The following is a 12,276-nucleotide window of genomic DNA, read 5'->3' as shown; positions in this document are numbered from 1 at the left end:
ATCATTTCACCTACTCCTGCTTCTTCTTTTCAGGCTATTTACTATATATTATATTATTATATTATGTTTTATATTCGTTATTTCTGATTAGTCATCTGTGTAATTGTCTGGTGTATCCCTCAGGCCTGAGTATGGGTGTAATAAAATTAAGGTGAAAGTCAGGGCTTGTTAGTCACCAGGGCTGTGCCTTGACATACAGCGGGGCAGGTGCTGGCTCCAAGTGAAAGAGCCTCTATCCAACCCCAGAGGAGGTAATAATGTCTTCACAGTCATTACACTGAAAGCCGAAGTCATCCCACGTGGCTATGATGTCATGTGTCTGTGTTCAGGAGAGGGGTCTGTGTAATCTTGTTACAGTATCTATTAGTCTATCTATTATCTTACAAAACATCTAGAGCCTCCCAGGCTTCTGTTAAATACATTTCAAATAAAATCAGAAATCTGTGGGTGCAGCAATAAGATTTATGAAATATCCCTAACACATGATCTGGTTTATTTTTAAAAACTGACAGTTAGCTACAGCTTGAGGGAAATGATGAAAAAAGAAAATGGAAAATGAAAGAATTTGGCTGAGAGAAATGAAAACTCTTCAGTGTGGTGATTCAGAGGTGAACTTTTATGTGGTTTTCCATTTAAAAATGACTGTAATCTGGAAGCAGAAGTTACCTCTTGTTGAGTCCCACCTGGCTGTATGACATCAGGGCATTTACACAGGCGGTGGGGGGAAGACCCCACTGCGGATCACAGTCAAGTCAAACTATGGAGGTGAATAAGTGTTGTGTGTCTTGTCTTTACCAAACAGTCTCAACTTTGACTCATGTCAAGTCTGATGATGGTTTACTGGGGTAGTGTGTGTGGAGGGGAGTGGGATTGTGCAATCCACTCTCACCACACTTATCCCTGCCGCCCCCGCAGTGACTCCTATGCGGAAATTACTCACTGTAAAAGAGAAAGAAGAACAACTTGTGAAAAGAGAGGGAAAAAATCCTCAACTTTGCAATACTCAAGTTGACAAAATCTTTCAACCTGCAACCTCAGAAGATGGAGCCAACTTCAACGGTTTTAACGGTGCATTTTCAAAGCTTTTGTTTTCCACTGTATTCTCAGCTACAGTGGAGGCCGGTTGACAGAGCAGTGTGTAATGGATGTGAGGCGGACAGAAGCTTTATGGACTCGCTCCTCACTGTCAGCAGGTTTATGATGGGACACTTTGAGAGGAGCTGCCCCAGTAAAAGCTGCCCCACTGCTGTGTCTCTCACTAAGCTTTTTTAGGGGAGGGGTCAAGAGCCCTGACCTCACTTCCTGTTGGGGCTCCTCACAAGCATTCCATTGTCTGTGAGAATGTGCATGGACTCGGGGGACTTTGCACATCTGGCAGCTGTTATTAGCAACCTCCTGCGCCACCACCCCACCCCCCAAGGAAGATTACTACATATGCGAATGGATGTGGATGTGCGCCCCAAAACCCACCTCAAAATAAACTCTCCAGGATGGTATTGTTTTGTGAACTGAATAGAATAGAATGAATTTTGCTTGTATTGTTGTATTCAGTACATCACATTACAGAAATTAGTATCTATAGTAGCAAGGAGCAATGTTAAAGCAATAATGAAACATTTGGGAAAATATGTTTATTCTCTTTCCTGTTGTGTTTTAGATGAGATGATCAATAACACCCTCATTTCTGCCTGTCAAATAAAGCACTGTGCAAAAGTTGTAGGCACTTAAGATGTTTAGATTCCCATCTGTCACACAGTAACATGAGGGAAGCATCTGAGAAACCCAAATTCATTCTGCAGCAGGACGATGACCCCAAACATACAGCCACAGTCATAAAGAATTATCTTCAGCAAGAGGAAGAAGAAGGAGTCCTGCAGAAGATGGTCTGGTCTCTTCAGAGCCCTGATCTAAGCATCATGGAGTCAGTTTAGGATCACATGAAAAGACAGAAGACACTGAGACCGACGATAGATTCTCCAAGATGCTTGTAACTACCTACCTGCCAAGCATTTTGAAAAACTGTTTGCAAGTGTACCTCAAAGAACTGATGTTGTTTTACAGGCAAAGAGTGGTCACATCAACTATTGCTAATAGCTTAGCACAGAGACTGAAAACAGGGGGAAACAGCTAGCCTGACTTTGACCTCAAAAGCTCAGCAGTTCACTCATAACGTCTTGCTTGATTATATTTAATAAAATGTCAGACTATAAATTGTTGATACTTTAACGCCAGGCAGACTGCAAAACTGACACATTTATGAAGAGCATTCAGCTAGGCTGCGGTCACCTAACCCTATCTTGAACTTACCAGAAGTGGTACAGTTAAAAGGTTTTAAGATGGAGATTGAGATCAGAGGAGCAACAGAAAGTACCGTAGGTAGCAATTCAGACCTAGAAAAAGGATCATTCATTCATCTTTTATATTACTCATCTCTGAAGATCTACTCTTTTTTTTTCAAAGATTTCAAGATCCAAAAAAGGCCAACTGGTCCTAGAAGAGCAGCTAAATATTCTACGTGCCTACTTTTAGACACAGGATTACACTGGGGAAGTCATTAACAGTAAACTCTAACTGTTCTCAGGCTCTGTGTTCTGTGAGATACGGGGACTTTCCATCCCTTGTTGGTTCACATTTGTATATAAGTACATAAAGTTGAACCACAGATGCAGCTGTTAATATGTAATGTACGAAATAAGGTTAACCACCTTGGTCCCCAGCTCTCCACTGTGTGTGCTTGATTGTTTTCATGTAATGAGTCAGTCAGGATTTTTTTTCATGTAGTCTAATTAATCCAGACAAAACAAGTTTGAGATGAAAAACTGTTTCGATTTCAGACTGAGAATACAAATAGAAAGAGGGAATCATCTCCCATCACTTCCTCCTACGAATGAATACCCTGCCAGACATACAGACGTCTCTGTGATAACCGTTAATACACATGATGTGTATTTTTACCGCTGCAAACGTTAAAGCGTGACCAGATGTGTGCATGCAACACCTATTTAGCTGATTTACACCTAGCAAAAAATATGACACCAGATGTGACGAGTTTTTTAACAGTTACATAATAGGAGGATGACACATTATTTAAAGCATTATTAGTTTATAAAGAGGAGTTGCTTTGAAAAATCTTGAAATCACTAAAAGGTATAATCCTGGGCTCTGGACATGCAGTTAAATGATTGAGACTTGGGCTTGTGGAGGCAGAGATTTGGTTTCCCCACCAACAGCACGAGTGCTGCCTGGAGACAGGCCGGCTTATCTCTCTCTGCACTCAAAACAGTGGGCTTAAGTGGCTGGCTATGCCACATGTCTCTGCTGTTCACAGGTTTAGAAGAAGAAATCCGTCCATCCTGCACTCACTCCCTGGAGACCTGCAGTGTTACCTTACTGCTTATCTCTAGACTATCTAGCAGCTTTTTTGTTTAGTTTTTTTTCCTTTCCTTTGACACAAAGGAACTCAAATTCTTTACACATTTGATCTGTTTGCTGTGCAGCAATAAAGTCAGAATCGGTGTCTGTTTTTCAGGTCACTTCATCTACTGGCACACAAAAGAAATGCATGACGTGATAGCCACTGAGAGCGTGGTCATTTGAGAGTTTAACATGATTTAACTTCCATTGCTCGTCTCTTCCTGTGTGGCATTTTACCCTCGCATTTTATATATTTTTGTCTTTAATGTGCTTTCACAATATTTCATCGCTCCACCCCTCTGCTGAGACGCCTCTCACAGGAGTATAAAGTTACCTTATTTTTACAGCCAGGCCTGAAAGGACTGTTCCCATGGTCCACTTCTGCACCAGTCTGTGTACTGGTTACCATGTGTGAGTATTAGTATTGGGTGTCTGTTGTATTCACTGTCCACTGGTCCAATGAGGAGAAGCGTGTTAGTAGATAGTAAAGTGAGGGGGCCTGCAAGGGTGGGGGGGGGGGGAGTCATGACTTTTGTGGCTTCCTGCAGATTAGGCCAGTGTTTATAGAGTCTTGCTGAAGTACCCCTACCAAAACACGTTCAAATCCACCCATCCATTACTAGACATTATAACTCAAAGTATGTGTTTGTGCACTGTGGTGGCGGGAACATTCATAAGAGAAGTGATGCAACTGCTGTCAGCTCTGTGGTCAAACAGTCATTTTTGTTTGTGTGTGCGTGTGTGTGTGTGTGTGTGTGTGTTTGTGTGTGTGTGAGAGAGGTGTCCGATTTGCAGGTAGGATCTGTGTCATTTAATCCTCAGCGGCATCACAAAGCGCACAGGTCAAAATCTGCTGTTGACCTGAAACCATATGGCAGCCATCAGCGCTTGCTCTTGCACTGGCAAAGAAACCCAACCCAGACATTTCTTGTTAATTCATTGACCAGAGAGTAAGTTCAAAAGGTTAGTCATAGGTTTGCATGAGCACATGTGTGTGTGTGTATGTGTGTGTAGGTGTAGCTCTGTGTGTGTGGTATTGCAGAGCAAGACAAGGAACCAAAATGCAAATCAAGCTAAGAATTACTCATGTTTTTCCATGTTTTTAAGATAGTCATGAGATGCTGTTTTGTCACATCTATAATAGCCAGATAGCATCTGCTCTTACTCTCTGACTTCAATGCTGTTGATGTTCCAAGGTACTACGTGTTCGCCGAGGTAAGAAAGAGATTTAGTGCGCAGATGTTGCACGGCAATCACTCAGCGCAACAGAAAAAACAGACCTGACCTTTTTGTGTGTGTATGTGTGAGTGTGTCCTCTCATGTGGAAAGTTTTTGAAGATTTGACAGGGTAAAAGGCCAAAGGAGCCAATGAAGCGGTGCAGCAAAGGAGTCAAAAAAAGGAAATAGAAACAGGATGGATGTTTGTAAGCAGAGGAGGGGAGGAAGTGAAGTGAAGTTGGTCAATAGAGGGTAAAATAAGCTTTCGGTAACCAGGTCAAGCGTGCACCTATTGGAATCTTGCCTGCAGAAGCCTGAATGTTGTATGGGCTGAGACACAGAGAGGCCCGACTCAATAAGTTGATCTTTGTGTATTTTTGCTTGAGGCAGAGCGTCAGCATGTGTTTGTAGAAGTGTGTTTACAAAAGAGCGTTTGTGCTAACACATGCGTCCAAAGGTGCACATTTCTCTCCTCGAGCACGACTTATCTGCCGTTTCCCAAAACGGGAAGCTGGCACTTGGCTGCTGGGGGTCAATGCTGGGGAAGGGGTCATCAGATAAGAAGGATCAGGGTCAGACCATTATTCTAATCCAGCTGTCCATAACAGCCTCTCTCATGACCTGTACTCCTCTCCGTGCCCTCAGTCAGATTTGACCGTTCACAGAACCAGCTTATGTTGTCAAAGTGGTAAAATGTATAATAAAAAAAAAGAGACAAAGAGTGTGAGGAGAGAGGGAAAGAGGGAAGGAGGCGTCTAAATGTCACACTCTCCTGATACAGCCTGAAGCATGTCTGTCTTCAAAGCTGATCTCACACACACACACACACACACACACACACACACACACACACCATTATCCAGATACAGCCCAGACAATCACATGGGAGACCAAAGTTTCAGCAGGGGCTGTGATAAAATTTGCGTATTAGTCATTTTATTTGTCGCCAGTGTGATTAACATAGAAGATGTGAAAAAGGAAGTGGTAAAAATTTTACTTTCATTTTCCAACAGACTTAGAAAACATCCCACCTTTTGCAACTTATTTCAGCAAAGCTTTATGAGACTGTAGATGGTAGATTAGAAGTCATTACTGAGAAGGTCATTTGCAATAATATTTTATAGTGTCTTTTTTATTTTTTTATTTTTTTTTATTGTGTCATTCAAAGTCACCTTTGAACCGGAGAGAAACCATCCCAGGTTTATTGAGTGCTCACTGTTACCTTTCCTGTGGTCAAGCTCCACACGCCACCCGGGAAGTGGTGCTTTGATCAGCGCTCTGCAACACATTCTTCCTATCATCATCTCACTTCCCCCACCCAGTGTTTATTATTGGCCACAGCTGGAACACCTCCAGTCGCTCAGACCTCACTCCGCCAAGGTCGTGCTGACAAAATCCCACTCGGAAATGTTGGAACGGCCCACCTCTGTTTGACTTAGCGTGTGCGACTGAGCAGCACAAAAGGAAAGTTTCTGCGCAGGTTCACACTGAATGTGTCGTCACGTCCCCAAGTTGGTCTTTGTTTCTATTTTTCTCTCTCTTAAATGAACTACTGCCGCAGCCACTCTAGAGTAGCATCACTTCTTTGTTTTATAAATACACATGACCATGATGGTATTTGTATGGACTAGTGCAAACAGAAAGAAATAAAGAAACAGGCATACAAAGGAAGAAGTGCAGTCACTGAGTCATTTGGTACAACAGGTGCTTTGTGGAAACAACAGTATGAAAATGGTTAAGCAGTCACTTTGATCATTCTACAAAACAAATAGGTACAAACTCTAATCTAATGCATGTGATTGTTGACAGGGAAGTGCTTCTGTTCTCTCACATCTCCTCTTTGTTTTAATCCCTGAGCTTTGTCTTAAGATACTGTCAATCCTCTGTTACAGAATTGCATTATCAAATTAAAAGCCTTGCAGGATTTTCTTTGTCCAAATAAAATCTTTTATTTGACATTACTTTCTGAAAACTTTCTTCTTGGAGAAAGTGTAAAAGAAAATACATTGATTACTTTCAAGAGTGCAGTGACTTTCACAGCACTTTGAGTTGGCAGGATCGGGGCAGAAGGTGGAGAGGGAAAATGACTATGCAGGCAAAGAGATTGGTGATACTGGTACAGCTGTACTCCAACTGCACGATGACCTCACTAGCCACATCCAATCAAATTCGAAATTACTTATCACCCACAGCCAAATCTGTAATAACCTCTGCAATTAAAGGAACGTTACCAGATACCACAGAGAAAGAACCAAATTACAAAATAATCCTTTCATACACTTAAAACGCACCACTGTAGAAGCACAACATAAACAATACTTAAAAAGATAATTAACTTCAGCTCCAGATTCCACAGACTTGCTCAAGAACTGGCAACCCACCCCACATACAATATCCCATCACTAAATGATCGCTATACGCTTGCTAATGAATCTAGCCGTCACTTTTTCCTTGCTGTCCACAATGAGCCATAATGACTAAAGTGCGCCGCCCTCTATTAGATTTCTCACTGAATACATTTCGAGGAGCCCTAACGTCATTGGATCTGTCGGCCCTGGATACACACATCTGTGAGTGATGTTTTCACATGATGATGACTGTTAGCTCATGCTGTTGCTTGCCAGCTGGGCTGGTTCTGCTTTGAGATTTGTGAGTCATGCCATTAGAGCTTTAAGTCTGCACGGTGGAAGAAAGACTCTGTTGCACCATTATCTAATCAGACTGCAGGTTTGATAGAGGCAGCATCCACTGGGAAAAGCACATAAATGGTCACCCCCCTCAGGGAGTCAGGGGGCAGATGTTGGGAAATGCAAAGTCAGAGGTGGGCATGTGTGTGCATGTGTGTGTGTTCGAGCATTCAACCCTAAAATGCAGAATTTGGCAACTTTGCAGCTGCCACAGAGAATGCTCCATAAAACTGACGAATATCGCTGCTGGATAACAAAAAAAGAAATGTGGCTTTAATTAACAGCTCACGAGAATTCTTCTGTGACTGGCAGTAATCTGACTAACCTAAAGCAGATTGATTTAGACATTCCTCCTCATGGTTGAGCAGCAACAGGACCACAGCGTTTGACTGCATTTGAATTAATTCAATCCATGAGCACACAAGTTTGTAATCCAAGATTTTCAGTTATTTATAATCCTCTAAAAATATTATGTTTTCATTTTGTGGTTCTTAATATTTAGCCAGTCAAGGTGTCACTTTTTAAATGACGATTATCTCATGTTTCACTGACTCTGCTTTAATAAATTCACACTGCTCCTGGTGGAAAAGAGCAGGCGGGTCCCTTATACAAACTGTGGGACTTTTATGACTGTTTTGACAAACTCCTTCAGCTCCAGCTTTCCTCTTCAGCTTTGTACTCCAGGTAAATGCTATAGTCACCTAAAGATTTGCACTGCTGACCTCAACTAGTTCTAATAACACTGCTAAAGTGTAGGTCTCCATCTAGGAGAAACAGTCCCTTTAACCTCCAGGGACCTGGACAGGCTTCAAGTCAAAGGAAAAGACAGAATGTTCACTGGCTTTCTAGCTCAGCTCCTTCTGGAGGTGAATTGATTTAACGGCCTGAGTGAAATACTGCTCTTATCCTGGCCTCGGACCACTCTTGCCCCCTTAACCCCTTCCTTGGCCGACCCCCCCGGCTCCCTCAGAACGGCCACGAATTCCAGGAAAAGTTGCAGCAAAGTTTTTTGGCTTCTATAAATCACAGCTCCCCCTCCCTGGCTGCTCCCTGCAGAGCACTGAGGGAGAAACATCATCCCCTTCCCTTTTCCCCGAGCCCCGTCGAACCTCAACCCCCCACCCCCAATCTTCTGACATCCTCTTTACTGCAGCATGAGGGAGCAAAATGAGAACTTCCTCACCATTTTTACCACAACCTCAACAGGTCTCTGTTTCACTTTGAGTCACTTGGTGTTTGCTAAGATCTTTACGACCCCGTCTGTAACACCACAGCGGTGTCAAAGTCATGCTGCTGCAATCAATCTCCCTTGCTTTTTTTCCGTAACCTGTTGGTGTTTCTGTATGTGGTCTTGGTGTCGTTAAGGCCTTTATTGCCCGCAATCCACAACAACGGTGCCAGTCAAGTCAGACTGACTGCTATCTCCCAGCAGTGTTTTTTTTTTTTTTTTTTTACAGTGAGCAGAAAGCCCTAACTTAACCCAATTGATCGCTGGAGGGAAGCTCATGTTGCAAAAATTACACAGACAACTGACAAGGACAGAGCTACAAAATATAGATTGGGATGATGTTCCATGACACAACACAGTGTAATGGAAAAAAATATGTTACACAAGCACTGTTTTACAGTGGTAGTGGAAAAGCATTTTATTGATTGGCCTGTGTTTGGGCCTAAAAGGAGCGTGTGACTGCAGAGCTATAGCCCAACCCATGTGAGTGATAGACCTGTCTCTGCATGCCCATTAGACACAGGCGAGCTGATTAATACACAGGGTTAGGCTTACATATGACTGACGTATCCATCACACGACTCGGTTTCTGGGACAGTAGGTCCAAGGGCTCTGACAGGAACAGCTCTCATGAATAACACATAAACAGAGAACATCCGTAAACAGTTCAGAGGACCCGTTTGGACTTTGTTCCAGTAGGGTGGGAAGGAGGGACACAGAAAAAAAAGGGCGGGGGGGTGAGAGAGTGAAGCACTGCAGCTGATATTCCCTCCATGGCGACCCGGTTTAGGGAGGAGCAACATCAAGACTGCCTCTGTTCTCCTTTGGGACGCTCTGCCTGTACAAACAAACCGACCCCGGGCCTCTGGTCTAATGGGAACCAGACCTGCCTCAAGGACCAAAATCCCTTCTTCTTTCTTCCTCTCTCCTCTTCTCTCACCCTCTCTCACTCTCTCTATGACCATTGCTCCGCCGACTCACACTCCAGCTGAAGGACGCACTTCAATTATCCCAAACAGACCTGAAAATATGCCCCGTTCCTTTCCCCAAGTTTTTCCCACACAGCAACAGTTCGTGACGTCCCCCGTGTTTCTACATCAGCACTGACCTTCTTGACCTTTGAGCAGCCAGACTCCAGCGACCCGCCCTTATCTCCACAGACACACTTTCTCTCACTTTCACATGCTTTCTCTATCACTCCTCTCCTCTCCCACTCTTTTTCCTTCCATCTATAGATCACATATCTGCACACAAAGATTTCCATTGACTCATATCACTACTGATGACCTTTTTGTCCCCAGTCTAATCTGTATATCTCCTTGACACGCTCTGTTCATAAGTAGTATTTTTAACCCAGTCGCATGTGACAGTAAGGTACATTTTCCATACAAGTAACTGCATAATTAGATTCCCCACTGAATGACAAAAGTACCTCTAATCTGTGGTTTAAGACCAGAGGCACCAGGGTGACCCTCTGGGTGCTGAGTGAGAGCAGCTCATCCCTGGCAACAAAGTCTGAATGTTCTCATTGTGAAGGTTCAGGGTTTATCAGTGAATGTCCTCCCAGTCTCGCTGCCGTCTGTATCTGAATGTTCTGTTTCACTAAAGTATGAATATTGGCTCAGAGTCAGACACAGGGGGAGAAAAGGCTCTTAAAACACATTGGGCCTCCACATTGACTCCACGTCTGACGCAGAGAGGGCCGATTGTGATACGGCCTGGTGACAGCGGAGGCCCCGCAGACATGTGGTGCCGTTTAAATTGCATTACGTTATCGGCTGCGTTCTTCCTCCTGAACGATAAGTCTGAGATAAAAATACGCACTCGAATGCTTCCTTATTTCACTCTACGTGTCTTTACTCCTGTGCGTACCTCGCAGGACTGTTTTTCAGGGCCGGAGAGGGCCTCATTATTCGTATGTGCTGGAACCAGCGATCATGTCACTGATGCCAAGTGCCTGGAAGTACAGCAGATTTATCGAGGAGAATGGACCGTGTCTGAAGAGTTGGAATGAATTCACGAAACACTGGATATGACTGTTCAGCTCTGCTCCCCTCCCACACATCTGGGCACAAAACCCGTCAATGTTCCCGTAGGCAAAGATCTGTGATGAGCTGAGCTGAGCTTCTGCCCAGTTCATAGTCATTCTATATTCAACACCCCCCACCCCCCTTCACACACCCTCCCATTTTGATTTCTGCCTGGTCTTGTGAGCTCCTCTAGGGCTCTCTGTGTTTCTTTGTCTGTCTTTCTTTCTCTGTCTTTGTGCCGTGCAAAGCCGGGAGTGGCCAAGCCCAGGCGCAGCCCTCTAGAGCTGAACTGCTTTTTCTGCAGAGTCAGCACAAGGCAAGACCTGCTGGTAACAAACGTGTTGCAACTCACTCACTTCTGGCTCTTTGAAAGAAGTTTAGGAGTGGGAGGCGTGTACGGGATGTGAGAAAAATTTGTCTGAAAGCATGTTTACCACTTTGGAGTGCCTGGCTGCGCTGGACATGACAGGGCTAATCTGCCCGTGCGTTTTGGCCGCATCTGAGTTTGCATGATACAGCTCCAGGATACGTTTAATTGGTGCTCCATTGATTCGTGGTAAACATGCACTCATATGCCACGGATTGAATGATCAAATGGAAATGGATCAATACTGCTAGCGCCAAAAACACCCAGCAGTTTTATGGGAGAGACTTTGCCTGGGTTTTACAATCTCGATTAAACATAACCACAAAGAAATAACACCTAGCATCCTATCCATTATATGACCGGGTGGGTGTGTCCAGCCATGAGTTGGATCAGCTTTGGTTTATATTCCCACTGATGTCATTTGTTGAGGCAACAGAACTTTGGCAAGAAGAGATTGACAAAGAGTCGAGGTCATTGACCCACTTCAGGGAAAAAGCCACCAATCACTGTGTGTGTCCCTGATGTTTCAAATTAATGAGTATTCCCTGATGTAGGACAACAGGCAGGGGAACAGTGTGTCTTTGTCTATTAACAGTACACACATATGTACACACACCACATCTTTGTCCATTAATGGTTAAATATACACAGCGTCTTTCGTCATTTGTCACAAGATCCTTCCTCTTCTCTCTTTTCTTTCTTTACTAGTCTGATCTCTTCCTCCACATTGTTCCACTGCCACGTTGCAACTGTTTGGAGCTAAGGGAAGTAGAGACACCTGGATCTAGCTAGTTTTCCATTCAGATTGTTCTCCTTCCAGGGGCGGGCTCGTGCCAAAGTCTATGGACATGTTATGGCAAGCGATGATGTGGCATGGGGGTGATAGTGAGAAACTGGCAAGTGTGGGGACTCCACACCCCGGTGACCCCCTCCAAACCATCTCCCGTCTGTTGAATCAAATACGCAGAGATGTGTGGGATTTACTCTCACAGGAGGAACTTGAACCCTCTGACTTCCTGCCCACTGATGAGGTCACTGGTCTCGGTGGGAGTGTTTGTGAAATGCCTGCTCAATAACAGCCGACTGACGGCAGGGGCATGCCGGGGGGGGGAGCAGCAAAGGAGGAGTGGGATATGTAGCCGGGGAGTGGGGGGGGGGTGAGTGGATGACAGGTTGTGTGTGGGGGTGGAGGAGGAGGAGGAAGAGGGAGGAAAAATACGTCCAGTGCCTGTCTCTAGTGAGCCCGAGGCAGTTGGTAGAGCACAGCATGTGTTCATGTTATGGAGAGGACTCGGCTCCCTCTTAAAAAATTCGTCAAAGGGGTGGGGGGCG

Source organism: Lates calcarifer, linkage group LG11 (assembly GCF_001640805.2).
Source record: "Lates calcarifer isolate ASB-BC8 linkage group LG11, TLL_Latcal_v3, whole genome shotgun sequence".
Lineage (NCBI taxonomy): Eukaryota > Metazoa > Chordata > Actinopteri > Centropomidae > Lates > Lates calcarifer.
This window is presented reverse-complemented; position numbering follows the sequence as displayed.